The sequence below is a fragment of the Pinus tabuliformis genome, chromosome 9 (genome assembly GCF_031772625.1).
Source record: "Pinus tabuliformis cultivar Carrire ecotype Pingquan chromosome 9, CPIR1, whole genome shotgun sequence".
Taxonomy (NCBI): Eukaryota; Viridiplantae; Streptophyta; class Pinopsida; order Pinales; family Pinaceae; genus Pinus; species Pinus tabuliformis.
This window is the reverse complement of record NC_142307.1, coordinates 718306929-718320727: the sequence shown is the minus strand read 5'-3', so window position 1 is coordinate 718320727 and position 13799 is coordinate 718306929. Positions and strand designations below refer to the sequence as shown.

Below are 13799 nucleotides of genomic sequence, written 5' to 3'. Positions count from 1 at the left end.
GAATGGCGGATTATACTCGATTTGACATGACACTATCACTCTTAGCAATAATGATTTTGATTTTCGGTAATACCATGTCTTTATAATTCATATATGTAATGCTTTGATCCCTATTATTAAATTAAAGAAGTGCATACCTTTGAATTGTTTGCTTGCTAACCTTTGGTTGCCCTTTTTTTTATGTTGTCTTCAGGTACCTTGCAGTGGAGGGAGTCAATCATTCCTTCAATTATATCATCAGAAGTTTTTGTCAAATTGGCTGCAGAAATTTGTCAGGGCTGCAAAAAATCGGCAATTTTGTAGCCATTTATTTTTAAAAGAAAGGGATGCAACAAAATGGAACTCTAGAAAATGGAATACAAAGAAAATTTAAGATGCCAAGAACTCATGGTTTTCACCTTGAATTTTTTGCATAAACATGCCAACAATTGTTGGTTTTCATGTTTATACCTTTTTTTTTCTTTTTTATATGAAAAAGAAAATTTTTAAGGTGGAGAAGAAGAAGAAGAATTCTTGACCAACTCCAAATCAAAGTTGTTCTTGAAAATCTTTACAAATTCCTCTTTTGTCATTGGCTTAAGATAGATCCTGAGTCGATGTCCATTCACTAAGAGAGGAACTTCTTCTTCATCAATAGTTCTAATTCTGACTACTCCATTATCAAAAAAAATTCAATCTCACAAGGCCCAAGCCAATGAGTTTGAAACATTCCTTGGAAATTTTCGAACTTTGAATCAAAGAGTAATGCCCAGTCTCCTGGCTGAAATTTTATTTCTTTGATGTATTTATCATGCCATCTGAATCTTTGTTACTAGACTAGACTAGTCTTCTGGATAGCATCATCTTGCCTTATTTCATCAAGCTCATTGAGTTGTCCCATTCTTTGCTTTTGTGCTTCTGATAAGTCAAGTCCCAACTTGACCGCTGTCTTATAGGTCTAAGTCTGGAACTTAATTCGAAATAGGACTTGCTTCCCATAAACAAGTTCATAGGGAGTATGTCCAGTAGTGTTTCTCCATGTGATACGGTAGGCCCATAAAGCTTCTGGAAGATTTTCTACCCAATCCCTTCTGTGCAAGTGAACTATCTTGGTGATGATTACTTCAATCACTTTGTTGGTAGACTCTACTTGTCCATTTGCTTGTGGATGGTGTTGACCATTACGTGTCAACGACCCATGGCAGTACAACCCTTTTTTTCGCAAAAGGGATAGCACTTGTCGATGTGTCCGTGTCGTCCAGCTGTCATCATCAGCCTGACTTCCTAGATGTTATGTAAACCCTTTATGCATGTGTATAATGTAAATAATCTCAGTAAATCTGTGTCATGTATGTAACGACCTAGGTAAACTTACTTTTCTAGTGACGATCTCCATTCTGGAATGTTTTTTTCCTCACTGATCCATTCTCGGATGGTCGATAGAGTTTTCCTCCAGTCTTACCCAAAGCTGGAATGGATTTTATCGCTAGGATCTCAAGCAAATTCTAGTGCTCTAGATCGAGTCTTTGTAAAAGTAATTTGGGAATAATCCTAACTATTTGGTTAGGTTATTTTATTACAAATTATTTGGTCTGTTGGATTATATTTGTGTCGCAGAAATGGGTACTCTGAGAGGGTCTATTACAAATGGGTTTTCCCCATTATGATGTAAAAAATATTAAAATCATGATGTAAAGTGTCTTGAGGGTTGAAAAAATAATTTATCCTCCCATAAGTTAATTAATTAAATTTTCTGGCCAAAAAATTAATTAAAATTCTAAGCCAAAAATTTAATTAATTCTAAATCCTAGGTAAATTTAAATTCTCCAAAAGCAAAATTCGTCGGTCCTTAAAAATTAAACTTTAAAAGATCCCCGGACTAAGGTAAATTAATTATTTTGCTAAATTTTAAACCTTTGATCTCTGGGGGTTAAGTCAAAGTCAAATTTTTTAGGAAATTAACTCAAAAAAATTATTTTTACGTTAATTAAAATGCATTTAATGAAAAAAATCGAATTTCCTCAAGAATTAAATATTTCGACGGATGAAATTAAAAAAAATTAATCTTTATCAACGGTCGAGATTGCTTTGACGAAGATCACTCAAACTAGTCGTTGGAGGATTTATCTTTAAATAGGAAGTCATTTGTCAGTCGATCTATCCGACCTTTGAGTTGTGTGCTTAGCAAGAAGCTCTAGTGTAATCTTTTTCTGGATAAAGAAAGAATTTGGAGTTAAGTTTTGTTGGTGTTACTCTTTGTGGGAATACTGTAAGATGTGTTGTTTTCATGCATAATTTTTTCTAAAGCCATTGATGATAACTTCTAAAGAGTGATTTGAGTACAGGTATCTTGCTTAGTTGTTGGGGTTTGAATAATTATCAAAATTTTGAACGTAATAGCAAGTATCTCTATTTGTTTGAGTTTTATTATTATTTTCTTGTTCTATTCTTAATGGTTGGATTGAGTTTTGCAGGATAATCTTGATTTTAGATCCTCGGGCATTAGGAGGAGCTTTTAGTAGGACCAGCCAACTTCCGATCCGTGTTTTCTGAGGAGCCCAGTAAAATTAATCCCGAGCTTATCATAAGATTTTTTTTGTTAGTGATGCACGAAGGGTTTCGAGTTAGCACCTCCTTAAAATTTAAAAATTTAATTTTTGTGGGAGGGAATTGATAGATTTGGTTGTTGAGAACCTTCGAATATCAGATCTGGGAGCAGAGTTGGACTCATACTCCTCAGATCTAATAGATCTACCATTCTTGTGCAGTTTGTAAATTTTGTAATTATTTTTCCAACATGGGTTTTAGTTTTTATCATTGTATATATCGTTTGGGTGTTTCTTGTTGTCGTGTAGCTACAGATCTGAGGAAGAAATTTGTGTAGAGTCCAGATCTAGGCCCTGGAGGGTAAGATCTGGATCTCTAGGGGTTTATCAACGTAATTTTCCAGGGATATTATTCAATTTTGTTACAGTCCAAGGGTTTAAAATTTTTTAGATCTGGAAACTTTCATGAGGGTTTCAAGGCTAAATCTGAAGCATAAAAAATATATTGACGTGGAATTCGATTTTCTGGGTTTATTTTGGGTTTCTTGAGGCTACCGTTGGCTGCCTGGAAATGCTCCCTGGGTTCTTCTTTTTATTCTTCTTACTACAAAAATTTCAATTTTTTTTAAAGGAAGGCCCACAGCCTTTTGTTGTTGCCTGCATTCTCCATTAAATCTGCAAACCCCTCATCGCTGCATGTCCGCCGCACTCCCTTGTTCCCCTCGAAACTCCTCCTGCGTCCTCCATTCCTCCCCGACAGTCATCTTCTCCCATCCATGGCTTCTCCTTACTGCTGTGTTTTCTTCCATTTCTGCAAGCAAACACCGCTGCCATCCCTCATTGTTCACAAACCTGCAAAAAAAACCCACGTCCTCCTCGTTGTTGCATCTCTGCCCTTTCGTTCCAGCTCTTCCCTCTGCTACTCGGCCCTCATTTCCTAAACCTCCGTTCAATCCTTCTCCCTACCTCAAATCTGTCGTCGATTTTCCTCCCTCACCCGCATCCTTTTTCTTCCCCGCGGCTCCCTTTCTCCATCCATTGCTCCTTCAATCTGCACATCTCCAGCTCTCAATTTCCATAGCTGCCCGTCGCTTCTCTCCTTGCTCCCGTCAGACCTGCAGACGCACACAGCAAACAATAAAGCATTCGACTCTTGTTATTTTTATTTGTATATGTGTTAAGGGTTAGGGTTAGTAATTTTTTTATTTTTATTTGAAATTCGATTTGGTCTTGATTTTTTTTTTCATTTTGATTTTTGTTTTCGTTGACCTCCGATTTGGTTTTATTAGATTTGATTTGTTTTTTATTTGCTTTGTTTTTGTTTTACATCTTTTTATTTTTTATGATTTAAAAATGTGTTTTGATTTTTCTTTTCTATTTTCATTTAAACAACATCAAAAAATAAAAATAAAACATTAAAAAATCTAAAAAAAATTTAAAAATCTAAAATATTTAAAAAAATCTAAAAAGTTTAAAAAATCTTCATTTTTGTGACTTGAGATTAGTAAAGAATTAAATTAAAAGAGGATTTGCGCTAATACATTAAAAATTTTAATGTGGCCCATTATAATTTTGATTTATTAACCTTTTTAATTTACTTTTGTCACATTAAAAACTTAATCTCTTCATTTACCACATTAAATTAATTTCCTAAGGAACAATTAAAATTCTAATCTAAAGTTCCTTGGTGTCTTTTGTGTTAAGTGTAAGATTTTAAATTTTGTGGTAATATTTCTCTATTGTCAAGTGCGATTAATGTTTTAAAAATTATATTGGCAATAGGAGAAAGATAATTAATTCTAGATCTGGGTTATTGAAGAAAATCATTTTTAATCTAGAATCATTGTTTAGCATTTAATTTTCATAAGTTTTCATGGGATTTAATTGCTAGATATATTGCAGTTTTGAGCATTCACACTTAATTGTTCATGATCGTCGCTTTGCCACATATATAAATTACTTGGGATATCTTGTTTCTGTTCAGTCTATGGTTAATCGAATACTAAGGTACTGGTCTATAATCATTTCTATCCTGTAGTTGTGTCTTGTGTTTAATCTATCCATCTCAATTGACCAAGATTTATTCTACATTCGTCAAGTTTTCCATCTTTAAGTCTCCTAGAGCTTGTGTTTCACAGGCTATCCTCGTTCATTCACCCCAGGGACTACCCCCTTGACTTGTCTAAGAGAGAGTTTAAACAGAGTGAGTAAGGATTAGAGTGACGACCCTTACTCTGAGCGTTGCACGGTGCCTAGACAATTTATGCGACAACAGATGGTATGGAGTAGATTTCCGATACTTGATTTTATATTCTTCCACTATCTTTTGCACTACTCTAGATGTAAATTGCTTTTCTTGATCTGTTACAATTTCTCTTGGGACACCAAAACGAGTAAAAATATTTTCAAAAAGAAATGAAACTACAGCATTTTCAGTAGCAAAAGAAAGTTCTTTAGCTTCTACCCATTTAGTAACATAATCAGTGCATACAAGAATATATTTTTTTTGTTTTGAAGATGGATTAATTGGTCCAACAAAATCCAAAGCCCATTTTTCAAAAGGTTCAATGAGTACCTGAGGTTGTAGTGGCATTTCATTTGAAGGAACAAGTTTCCCCATTCTTTGACAGCTATCACACCTCTTAACATATTCCTTGGCATCCTTAAAAAGGGAAGGCCAATAATATCCTAAGAGAAGGACTTTATAAGCAGTTCTTTTGTCAGCAAAATGACCTCCACATGGTTCATCATGGCATGCTTTAAGTATTTCAAGTATTTCATCTTCTCTTACACACCTTCGGATGATGAGATCTGGTCCTGTCTTGTATAATTCTTCATTTATCCATGAATAAGATGCACTTGTTTGGATTATTCTTCTCTTTTCTCTAGGAAACAAATAGGAGGGTAACTTCCCTGTAACCAAATAATTAGCAATATCTGCAAACCAAGGTGATTTAGTAGATACTGCAAAAAGATACTCATCAGGAAATTTATCCTCTACAGGTGTATCATTGTTATCATTTTGAATTCTAGATAAAAAGTCAGCAATTGTGTTTTGTTTTCCAGGTCGGTCCAAAATGGTGATATTAAATTCTTGTAATAGTAATAGCCATCTTGTTACTCTACCATTAGTAATTGGTTTGTTCATTAAATATCTAATGGCAGAATGGTCCGTATGAATGAAAGTTTCATAGCCAGTGATGTAATGTCTGAATTTATTAATGGCATGAATGACAACTAAAAATTCCTTTTCAGTTACAATATAATTAAACTCTGCACAAGTTAAACTTTTATTGGTATAATAAATGGCATAAGGATTGAAGATATTTTTGTCCTAACACAACTCCTAGAGTTGTGTCCGCAGCATCAGTTGATATATGTAAAGGCAATTTCCAATTAGGGCCTTTTAAGATAGGTGCTTCAGAGATCTTTTTCAAAGTTTCAAAAGCCTTTTGACAATCAGAGTTCCAATTGAATTCACAGTGTTTGGTGAGTATTTTGAAGAGTGGAGATGCAATCTTTGTGAAGTTTTCTATGAATCGTCTATAATATCCAGTAAAACCAAGAAAACCCCTAACATCTCATTGACAACTTGGGACTGATAATTTGGAATTAATTTCTACCTTAGATAAGTCTACTTTAATTCCATTTCCTGAAATACGGTGAACTAAAACAATTCCTTCATTAAACATCATAAAACATTTCTCATGTCTTAATGAAATATTTTCTTCTTTGCATCTTATGAGAACTTTTTCTAAATTTTCAAGTGCTTCTTCAAAAGAATTTCCATAAACTATAAAATCATCCATATACATTTCCACACAATCATGAATAAGATCAGATAAAATTCCTAGTACTATTCTTTGGAAGGTTGTTGGGGTCTTGCATAATCCAAAAGGAAGTACTCGGTAAGCATAAGTCCCCCATGGACAGGTGAATGTGGTTTTGTCTTGATCTTCAGGTGCTACTTGAATTTTATTATACCCACTAAAACTATCCAAGAATGAGAAATATTTTTTTCCTGCTAATGTATCTAAAACTTGATCTATGAAAGGAAGTGGAAAATGATCTTTCAAAGTAGCTTTATTCAATTCCCTGTAATCAATGCATACTTTCCATTTTCCATTTTTCTAAGAATGATTACTAGGGGTGAAACCCATTGACTGTTGGATATTGGATAAATGAAATTTACATTTAACAGTTTCTGCAATTCCTCTTTAACAATTTCCTTTAAGTTTAAATTCATTCTTCTTTGTGGTTTTCGAATTGGTCTAGCATTTTCTTCAATATAAATATGATGCATGCAAGTTTTAGGATTAATTCCCTTCATATCAATGTATTCTCATGCATATGCAGAAGTGTTTTTGCAATATTTCTACCAGTTTCTTTTTCTATAATTCTTCCAGGTTTTCATTGATATTCAAAATTTTCCCTGGAAGAATTTCTATTGAAGAGTTTCCAAATTTTTCCATAGAATGTAAAGACATTTGTCTAGATGATAGATATTTGATATTACATTGTTCTTGAAAATCCTGACTATTGTCACAATATAAACAGGGTTCATTATTTTCTATCAAATTTAAAATTTGATCCTCTTCATTTATTTGTGCAATAGTGAAAACTATTTGTATATCATTATCATCTATCTATTTTTCATTTTCTACTTCTATCATTGTTTTTGCAGATGGTTACAATGTAAATTTCTTTGTCGAGCTTCCATTTGAGATAAACATGTTTCTTGATCTACAACTAATAAAAGCATCGGTTGTAGCTAACCATGGCCTTCCTAAAATTAATGGATGTCCTCCTAAATTATTCTTGGATGTTAAAATCATTAAATCAACAAGATATTCCCAAGAATCTAAGGATTCATATATGTCTTTTAACACACCATCAGGTTTAATTAAAGACCTATCTGCTAATTGCAACAATGTTGGTGTGTATTGGAGATTAGGAAGCTTCAATTTATCCATAGTTTGTTTGCTCATTATGTTTATGGCTGCTCCTAGATCAATCAGTGTGTTTGGTATATCAATTCCATTATGTGTGTTTTTACAATGGGGCTTCCTGGATCTACATATTTTTGAATTGTTGTCTTCCCCATTATGATATCTGCAATTCTCTCGACTAGTTGAATTCTTTTTATTTCTTTTATTTTTCTTCCTGATCGTTGAGTACTCAATTCCTTAATTGTTTTTTGCAAAAATTGTTATTTCTTTTATTGCTTCTAATAAAGGAATTTTTATACAGACATTTTTCAATTCATATAACATATCATAATCAGGCAATATGATTTGTTTTTCTACTCCTTTATCGATTTTCAACCTTTAAGGAAAAGGTGCTCTTGAGACAGATACTGAAGATTGTTCTATAATAGGAGTATTATTAGAATGTATTAGACTTTTTTATGTTTCAATATTTCCTTTCCGAGGAAGTGAAATCTCTTCTTCAGAGTCATTATTATCTTTTTGAGAATTCTTTTTTGTTTCCTTAATAACAACAGATGGTTTCTTCCTTTCTAATACTCTACCAGACCTTAATTGAACATTATTCAGATCTAATGGAGTTATCATATAAGTTTGAGGATTCTGTCCTTCTAAGTTGTAAACAGGTTGTGAAGTTTTATTGTTGGATTTGGGAGTGGTTGAACGGGTAATTGATTTGGTCTTTGTGGAAATGGCAAAGAAAGTTGTGGATTTGCATTTTGAGCTTGAGTTTGAGGTAATTGGTTGGGTTGAGGGAAGTATTGTGGTGGAAAATTTGGATAAGGTGGCAAATATTGTTGATATTGAGAATATCTTCCATAAGGATTTTGCCATCCTTGATTCCAAGATTGTGGTTGAGCCCAAGGCTGCCATGGCATAGGTGGATTCCAATTATTTTGTGAAGATTGTGCAAATTGTTGAGGATTAAAGCTTTGAGTTTGATTTGTTTGAGGCATTTGCCATGTTCTTTTGGCAATAAAGTAAAGAGGGTCTACATGATTCAGCACTCCTCCTTCACTGAACACAACCTTAAGACCTGGTATAGAGGGACATTATTTTCTATCGTGATTTTCCGCACATATAACATAGGTTTCTATGCTTTTTAAATCTAAAGAACATTCTCACAGAGCATGTTTCTTTCTACACCTAGGACAAAAGATGGATAATACAACATTTTCGGTTTTCTGCTTGTTCTGTATTTTAAGGGTGTCAATTTTCTCACTGAGACTCCCTAAAATATTTGTCTTAAAATTATCAAGCAAACTACCTAATTCTGCCCTACTTACTGTCCTAGTTGCAGATTTATTTACTCTTGATAAAAGAGGATCCCTTGGACTTTTCCTTGTTCTTGCTTTACCTCTTGAAATATGTACAGATAGATCACAAATATCTGCAAATGGTAACTGAGAAATATCTCATTTTCCCATTAGATTGAGAAGATAAATCCACTCATCTTTAATAGATTTTAGTAAGAGAGCTTTCAAAGTTTCCTCATCAAGATTATTCATTTTTGCCTTTTTGATATTATAAACAAATATTTCGACAAAATCTTCAAGATTTTCATCTTCTTTTTGTACCATTTTAAAGACTACATCTTTAATGCTATGAGGCATACAATAATCCTTGTATTTCTCCAAGAATGATTCTTTCATTTGTGCCCATGTTCTTATAGAATTCGTTCCTAAACTCATAAACCATTTTAATGCTGAATCCTTTAAGGTGGCAGGGAACAATTATAGTTTTTGAGCATCCTGCAAATAATCATATGATCTACATAATACTTCAAATTCAAAGAGAAATGTCTCTGGGTCTTCACTTCTTATTCCATGAAAAATAGGGAGGATAGAAGGCGAGATGTTTTTCATTGTTAATGTTGTATCCTCATCAAAGATAGGGAATCCAAAAGGTTCTGGATCTCCTCTTCCTCTATCTCTACCACCTCCTCTTCCACCTCCTCTATTTCTTCCTCCTCCTCCTCCAATCCTATGTTGTTCACCATTGACAATGTGTACTTCTCCTTCTCCCTCTCCAGCAATGACGGATTCCTCAGAATAAATATTCGATTCTACAACAGGATTATCTAGCTTTTCTTCTGGTTCCTCTATCAATGGTTTGAAGTAGGTTTTTTCTTCCTCTTCTTCAATAGGAACTTCCAACTCTTGAGCTAGACGTTGCTCTCCAGTTGAAGACAGGAAAATTATTCCTGTTGTTAGGGATGTGGGATCTACTTTGATTACAGCTTCTGTTGATTAAGGTGGTGAACCTTTAGGTTGGATTTCAGATCTCAAGACTTTAGGAAGTCTATATTGGTCGGCTATGGATGGAATTCGAGTTTGTGTGGGTGGTGTGGCACTACGTGGTCATGGTGGAGTGAGTGATGATGTGGGAATTAGACTTCTTCCTTGACCTATAAACCTATCTCTAGAGTCTCTTTCCCTATGCATATCATGTTTTTATTTGATTTTTTTAAGGCTTCAATTTACACTTCCCCGGCAACAACGCCAAAATGTTTGGTCAAATTAATGTTCTTAAATTGCAAGCATAAATTATAGACCTAACTTGGTAAACTTATGAAGTGCAAGTGCACTATATATGCTAGAAGCCTTTCTTTCAGTTTGTAAGATGATGGTTATATTTGTTTTGGGGATTTTCGTTGTTATCTAGGTTCCTATTAGATTAGAGTTAGATTTCTACAAATTAATGAATGGAAGTTAAGCTATTGTTAGACTAATCTATCAAGTCATATCTATATTGTGTATCATTCTAAAACATATTATGTTAATCATTCTAAAATCATGAACCTATCCTAAATATCTTGCTTCTATAAAACAGAGTATTGAAATTCAAACGATTCTAAGAGCAAGAAAACGATCCTTTTAAAAGTTGCCTGCAAAGTATGTATAAATTCTGATTCTAAAAAGCATGAAAGTAATCTTCTAACGCTGACTACAGAGTATATACAAGTTCTGATTCTAAAAGCATGAAAACAATCTTTTAACACTGACTGTAATTAAGCGAAAACCATTGAGGAAACTAAACCATAAAACCACTGTGAAGAAATTTAAGTGCAAATGAAATAACGAGATTTAACTAAGTCATAACGAAATGACGAAATAGTGAAGTAAGGAAACTAAGCTAGAACATAATGACAATGCGATAACAGAAAACAATGAAATGAAATAAACTAAACCTCGATTGTCTACAGGGGCCCTCCACATACAGTTGGTGTAAATCACGCTCACATATGCATCGAATAACAGAAAGGTAACTTTAATTCAATATGAGAACAAAGGTCTATTTCACACAATTCCTTCAGAGATTAACTATTACTTCCTTTCTTCCTTTACAGAGGATACATGTTTATATATAAAATGCGTGCTCAACAATTTGAGACTTCTACGCCTACAGGTCTTTTAATCAATCCTTATTCAAATTTGAAACTTAAACAGTAAAAGTGTTATCTTGACGATTTGTTGTTTGGAAAGAAAATTGGAGAAACGTGATGCATTCAGACTTTTGCTGCTACGTGTTTGACCCATGCCTTTGACCGCGCCACTATATGATTCCTTCAGTGAATTGGCTCGAGTGAATAGGAGGAGATCCATGAGGGGATCGATCCTCAACTACCCATGTGTTTCTTTGCTTCGTTGGCGCACCAAAACCCCGCAAACCATGGAGATAGCTGCAGATTTGTAAAATAGATGCAGAATCATGTTAATTTTGTAGCTAATGCAATCTTTAACATAATAATAAGGCACATCAACGAATATGAAAAATAAGACATATAAGAGTTTTTTACTTGTCAAAATCTATGATTTTACAACTTTTATTGAGTTGATAGCGATGATGAAAAGAGGAAAATGGAGGAAAAAGGGTATCAAAACAAAACGGTTATGGAACTCTACAAGGGGTTTGGACAATCATGGGTTCCTGAATGATAAAGGAGGTTCATCTAGGGCCTATGTACCCAGGGTAAAGGCCATGGGTTGTGGTAGAGCTCATGTATTGGCTTTTGCCCACGTGCTAATTATTTTTGTCCCGACCATCTTTTGCATTTTGTGGTACAATTTCCTGTTAAATGTGGCCAATTATGCTTTTTCTTTTTCTTTTAATTGCTTCAACCTCTGGGGCATCATTCTAGGCCTGACCCAAGGTGGGGGCAAGGGGATAGGGAGGCTAGCCCTATGTGGACCCAGAATGGGAATGTGGACCCAGGTGGGAGAAATGATGAATGGGGGTATAGTGAGTGGAAAGGGAGTAATATGTGCGGGTAGAGGAGCGAGACCACGCACCCAAAGTCGGGCTTTCCCAATTAGTACCACCCTAAAACCGAATGGTCAATAAGGGAGATCCCACAGGACTAAGATTCAAGGGTAACAACCAAAAGAGATCAAGGATACAAGAGTACAAAATAAGCCCACTATTTCCGCCAAATCCCCCCATCAATCCATACCTAGAAGTATCCATGTTAAGTAAACCCAATACTCAATTATCAAATAACAAGACATATGTTTAGATTCGAGAGGCCCACCTTCAAACATACAATCAATACAGGTGGGTGAGGGACTACATGGCTGGCTTAGGTGGCACAGAAATGGCACAATGAGCTAGTAGGAGGCATCAAGGCGTTGTTGGTTGCAATCTAAGGCTCATCATGGAGAAAAAAAAATCTTGGGGATATCACCCACAAAGTGGTGGGTAACAAGCCCTACAATGTGATCAAATCCCTCTTAAGTTGTACTTCGTTGTGCATTCTTTTGATTCACTGTCTCTTAAAGTAGCTCAGACACACTCTGATACCATGTTGAATTTCCACAATCCTAGTGTCTAGGATAGAATCTTAAATATCTGACGTTACCAAACCAAGAATCTCAACAAAGCTACTTTGCACAGCAAAACAATATAATGCAGTAAATCAATCACAACACAATAAAAACAATGACAACAATATATGTAACCCAACTTAGTTATACTATCAACATATAATACAACATTCTAGGGCTCCTGTATAAGGGATAATGGCCCTCAAATATCCACAAGTACAAGACTACAAGATAAAATGACAATTTTGTTGCTCTAGTGCATAATCACAACCTCTATGTCATATCTCGTCCTGTCGGTCCGTCGCTCCTGATCTGCTCTCTAGCTTCCCCTTAGTCCATCAAAGAACAACACATAGAGACTCTAGGAGGGTTGCTTCCTATCATTGCTGCAAGTCACTTTTGCTACAATGAACACGGGCTCATTAATCTGCTCCTCTAGGCTGGCCAATACCTAAGCACCAATCTGCGTTCTTAGTAGCTTCCTTCATCCATCAAAGAGCTACACATAGGCTCAAATTTTCACCCAGCACACAATTGTCAATGTCCTTCTTGTCCACCTGTTCAAAGGCTACTTTGGGTCACCTACACGCTGCCCTCCAACAGTCCAAAGATGCCCAATACTTCACTATAGAATCTGCTCCTAGGAAAGGGCTTCTAACCACCCTAGTTAGCCCTCTTCCACTTGGCTTCCACAGGCTACAAATTGTCCACACTTGGACACCATCCAACTAGCAATCAACTCAACATAAACTCATCACATCAATACATACTTATGGTTGTGCATGTTGTTGTAGTTCCTCACTGGTTAGGGAACCCAGTAGTACTTGTTACAGCTACATAAACTACTCCAACAGTTACCTAGAAATTTGTGGCCTTCCTTCCTTTATCTCCTGCTCTCATACGCTGGCACCTAGGCTCATTTCTAGCCTTGAAAAAGGTCTAACGACACCCTCAGCCATTGAACAAGGATCGACCCTTCTGCAATAATCCCACAGAGTTCGACCTATCAAAACATGGAGAAGAGACCCTTCAAAACCCACACACAAACACCTAGGTCTGCCTCAAGGCATGTGGTTGCCTCCTACTCAAACTCGGACCTACAAGGAGATAAAAATCACATGAAAACAAGCCTAGAATTGTCCTCAAGCTTGCGGTTATCCGCCTGTAGAACCTCAACCTTATTTTAGATGCAAACACATTTTTCCTCCTCTTCTAGAGCTCGACTGCTTCAGATGAGTAATCTTATGAGTTGATGCACATTTGGATGATTGAAATGACTCTCCAACACCTTATATTTATACTAAACATAAGGGCTCCAATGAATTACCTAAGTGTGGGCTCCAACGTGCCTTTTGGCACTTCAACAACTCAAGCCTACATGACTTTGTGTGCTTCAAAAACCCCACAACACTAAAAAATTCATATCTCATTAAGGACAACTCAGATTTCGATAATTCTTGACGCGT

The 13799-nt window shown here is 35.3% G+C and overlaps 1 protein-coding gene and 1 long non-coding RNA gene across 11 annotated transcripts in view; one reads left to right on the top strand and one right to left on the bottom strand.

Annotated features, from left to right (window-relative positions):
* Window positions 1-13799, bottom strand: part of LOC149150703 (uncharacterized) — a 307262-nt gene that overhangs the window by 95365 nt on the left and 198098 nt on the right. The window contains exon 2 of one of the 10 annotated variants that reach the window (XR_016263619.1): window positions 10731-11192. The exons of 7 other annotated variants lie outside the window; for them this stretch is intronic. This is a non-coding gene — a long non-coding RNA (uncharacterized LOC149150703). Of the gene's footprint in view, window positions 1-10730; window positions 11193-13799 lie in introns of those variants that run through there. 2 more of the 10 variants (XR_016263609.1, XR_016263614.1) reach the window with 2 other exon arrangements.
* The window catches only part of LOC149150704 (uncharacterized), a 196150-nt gene that overhangs the window by 71199 nt on the left and 111152 nt on the right, over window positions 1-13799 (top strand).